This window comes from Aedes aegypti, chromosome 2, assembly GCF_002204515.2.
Source record: "Aedes aegypti strain LVP_AGWG chromosome 2, AaegL5.0 Primary Assembly, whole genome shotgun sequence".
NCBI lineage: Eukaryota > Metazoa > Arthropoda > Insecta > Diptera > Culicidae > Aedes > Aedes aegypti.
In genome coordinates this window covers 336,445,585-336,450,519 of record NC_035108.1, presented here as the reverse complement: position 1 = coordinate 336,450,519, position 4,935 = coordinate 336,445,585, and positions in this window count along the sequence as shown.

The window sequence follows — 4,935 nt, the reverse complement described above, 5'->3', positions numbered from 1 at the left end:
CAAAAGCTGTTGCTACAATTTCGCATTTTTATTCAAAAGTTATCGCTACAATTTGGGAAAACAAAATGCGTCGTATCATTACTAATTAGTTATAGAAACACCTCATGTTTACAAACCACGAACGGAGGTTTTCAAGCTATTTAAAATAATTATGTTAATTATGTTAAAATATTACTTATAACTGCATTAATTGTGACCACTACTTGAATTTTGAGTCATACGTATTTTACCACCGATTTATCACAAATTTTCTTTTGATATTTGATTTTTATAGTGAAATTTGATTGTCATTTATAATGTGTTGCAAATCACGCCGCCGTTGCAAGTCACCCCGTTGGACCAGTGGCGCGGGAAGTGGGTAGGACAGGTAGGACATGTACTACGCACAAAAACACCTGGGTAGGACACTCAAAGGATTGTCCTACCCACGATTTGGCAAAAAAAAATAAATAATAAGATCAGCAGAAAGCTTGTAAAATAATTTAAACTATGCTTCAGAGAAATTTCAGAGACTATAAAGGGTTCAACAGGCTCTTCATGTATTCTATCTCAGATTCCCCTAAGAATAGCTTCAGGAATTATCATAGTGTTTTATTTCAGGGTCTCTTACAGGGATCTCTTTCAAAATTGTTCTAGAGGTTTATCCACTAATTTTCCCAGAAATTCTATTATACAAAGGATGCTTAGAAGAATTTCTTCAGAATATGCTCTAGGTTTCCTTGCGACTACCTCCAGTAATTTCCTATCATTGAGTTTTCTCCAGATATGTTTTTCACTATCTCTTCAACTGAGTTCTCTAGTTGTATTTCTAGGAGATCTTTCTAAGATTTTCACAGGTTTCTACAGAATTGAGGAAATCCTCAAAGGTTTATTTTCGAACCCACAGCGATTTTTTTTCAAGAAAGCCTGCAAGAATTTCTTCTGTTCATGTGGGGCCCAGATAGCCGTAGCGGTAAACGCGCAGCTATTCAGCATGACCATGCTGAGGGTCGTGGGTTCGAATCCCGCTGGTCGAGGATCTTTTCGTAAAAGGAAATTTTCTCGATTCCCAGGGCATAGAGTATCTTCGTACCTGCCACACGATATACACATGCAAAAATGGTCATTCGGCAAAGAAAGCTCTCAGTTAATAACTATGGAAGTGCTCATAAGAACACTAATCTGAGAAGCAGGCTTTGTCCCAGTCGGGACGTAACGCCAAAAAGAAGAAGAAGAAGATGTGGATTTCTTCAAGAATACATCACGATTTATTCCAAAAATCCAAAATTTCTTAAGGGTTCTTCGAAAAAAAAAAAACATTTATTTACTTAAAAATTTCTTCAGCATTTCATCCAAGTATTACTCCTGCAGTTTTTCCAAACATTAAAAAATAGTTTTCCCAAAAATTCTCATGCAACTTTTGAAAGTTCATTTAAGTTTTCACACCAGCTAATACTATACCAATTTTCCCAATAATTTCTCCGATCATTCCTACACAAGCTTCTATAGAGATTATTTCCAATGTTTTTCGAGGAATTCCTTTAGAAAATCCTGCAAAGTGCTATCCCGAGATTCGATTGATTTTGTTTTGCAACTGCAACTTACTCAAGAGTTCAGGCGTTATTTCAGAGATCATTGATGATTAATAGTGACTTTAATACTTCCACTAGTTTTATATGAGATAACTTCAGAATTTTTTTTAGAAGTTCTTCACGGATTTATTCTTCCAAAATAATTCATTGGCATTTTCCTGGAGAAAATATAAGTATGACAGGAGGAATTTCTGAAGAAACCTTAGAAGAAATCTCTGAGGAAATTGCTGAAGGTATCTTTAAAGAAATCTTATATTAACTCTCAAAGACAGTTTTATAGGAAATCCCTAGAAAGGTTGATTAATCATTGGATAAAGTCTTAGAGGAATTGAGACTTTCTTAAAAAAAATCACAAAGAATTTCAGGAGGAATTCTGATGAGTCTCTGAAGAAATTCTGTTTCTGTGGTTTTCTTTGGGTAAATCTAGGTTGAATTCTTGAGGCATCCAAAACAAAATTCCCTAGTCAAACTCTTTAGGAAATTTTCGAAGTAACATCTAAACATTTTATCTTAATAAATTGTAGAAGGAATAGGTTTCGTTTTGTTTTCTTGGTTCCTCTTACGACTCTTCACAGCCTCTTTCTGAATCTTTTAAAATCTCTTTTTTCAGGCAATCGGTCTCTAATTTCCTATTTTAAGCCACTTGCGTAGTCTGGCGTGAAAATGAGGGGGTTAGAAGCAAAGGGGTGTTAGTAAAAAAAACTAAGTTCTGAGAAAACCTACTTCGAACTTTAACTGAAATGGTTCATTCCATACAAATTGTATGAGAGCCAAAAAGTAAAAACAAGCCAGTTTTCTAACAATCATGTTAATTGCTTATTGAGCGGATAAGTCACTTGAAAATATCTTTAGAACGCTTGGAAACAGAAGAATTTTCTCAACTTAAAACCGACCAAAATGTCACTTACACCCCTTTGCGTTTGAGCCCTTTGAATGCGGTAACTTGAAATTTCCAGTCTAGGATTCAATAGAGTTAAAATTTTTCTTAGCTTCAATGTGCACAAAATATTTTCCAACGTTTGTCCTACCCATGGTTTCGAACGTGGACGCGCCTCTGCGTTGGACGGTATGTCATTGGTCCCTCATTAACGGGTAACTATCGGCATTATCAAAGATACCCCGTTTTACGGTACTTATATTAAAATACCAACCAGTCTGAAACATATTCCAAAATTTCTCCATAGTAATTTCCATGTAAACCTACATCGTCTCTGGGCCACCTTTAAATCACCTCCGAAAAAGCTGGAATTTTTACAGAATACAATGTTTATTGTAAGGATGGTAAGAAACTTTTTTCATAAGCATAAGCATACACACTTAAACAGACTCTCTGAGTTCGGTAATTTTTTTACAGATTTGATTCGGTGATCTTGTAAAATACAGATGTTTCGGTAAACGACAGCCTGTTTACCGAAGGCTGTGAATAAAATTGCCGTCTGTCGGTGATTCTATTAAGATTTGACGTATACGGTAAAATTTTTCACAGACAAATCAGTAAATGAGTCAAAGAACGGAAGTCGGTGAAATATAAAGCTGACTTTTCGGTAAACAAAGCGCTGATTACCGAATTCGGTAACGTAGCAGCACGAACTGTCAAATCCGCCATAATCATTTTTTCAACTGACTGCAAATCCTGCAGTGAGGAAATTTAAAGTGAGGAAAGTGTAATTTCAAATGGAGCAAGAGCTGAAATATGTACGAGAGGAGGATGATCGCATTCGTAAGGAGCCCCCGTCGCTAGTAGTGCGAGGAAATTTGCCGGATCTGTTTGCTGGATGTGCGGTCTGCTGAGGTCCGATAGTTATTCCCGTTGGAGATGGCTTGAGAACTGGGTTTGGTTAGGCATTTGGCATATTTGTACAATGTGTTCAATGTGCCGTCAAACCCCTGCGACAAAGATTTCTTTCTGTTCATCGCAGGGGTCAAGCACCAGCAGATTGACTACAACCGGAACGAAATTTGTGCATGCGCGTTTCCAATAAGTGCGAAGTGAATTTATTGAATCGTATCTTTAAGTGAAAATAAAAATTTGACCGTATCAACAGAATATCATGTCTTTTTTTATATCGACTAGGGAAAGTGTACTAGTTATGGCTATAGTGGTTCCCTATTTGGCCATACGTGAATTCTCGAAAACTTTCACTTTCTAATTATTTTTGAATGCTTTAACAGCAAGATATAATTGATTTCAAACTACTAAGACACACAAAGTTAAAAAAAAAAAATTGAAAACAATTGAATTATTGTGTATTGCGAAATAGGGAACCATTATGGCCATAACTGGTACACCTACCCTATATATTTAAAAATATCACAAAAAATTCTGTGGCTTGAAAAATTACAGTTTTTTTGTAATTCCAAGGATCAGTATTGATTTGAAAATTACAGATTTTCGGTAAATTGAATTACGTTCCAAGCTCAATTGATTCGGTAACATTTACCGATCAATCAGCAATTTTGACAGTTGGTTCTGCTGATTCAAATTACTGATCGATCGGTAATTTTGGTGATTACCGAACTCATTACCGACCGTTCAGCTGTTGAGATTTCGGTAAATGAATTACCGAAGTCGGTAGTTTTTTCCAAGTGTGTAAGCATAGATAACCGTATAATACATAGTTGATACTCCGTGATTGACCAGAACAATCCAAGTTGCACAGGGAATTAATGAATGGGGCTTGGGATTAGCTTACCATTCTTCAATGTGCACAAATCGAGAGCTCAAATTTAAAAGTCAATTACGGCGCCGGCCACGTCCTTGCGGTCATCGGGGAAGAGAAGGAATGTTAGTGTAACTACCGTTGTTACTAGAGACCGAGTACACCTCTGCATCTCCACGGTTGTCATGGAAAGGTGTGTATTGGAGCGGAACTTATTAAAATGGGTCCGGATAGGTTGGCTACTTGTCTGCAACGATTGATAGCCAGGATCTGGGATACAAAACAGCTCCCGGAGGAGTGGAAGAAGGGAGTAATATATACAATATCCAAAAAGGGTGACAAGTTAGAATGTGGGAAATATCGAGCGATCACCATTCTTAAGCTTCCAAGATCATATTCCGCCGTCTTTCGCCGCTAGCCGGTTTCGTGGACGGGCGATCGACAACGGACGAAATCTTCATGTTGTGGCAAATCCTCCAAAAGTATCGCAAATCAAGCATGTTTTAGTATAAGGGCGTAAGTAACAGATGGTTGCTAATCTGAACGTGAAGCAGAAAGGGTTGGATTAAAGGTAAATACGTCAAAAACGCAGTATCTGCTGGCTGGAGGAACCAAGCGCAATAGAGCTCGTATTTGCAGACGTGTAATGATCTACGGAGATGAGTTCAAAGTGGTGGATTAATTTGTCTATCTCGGATCATTGG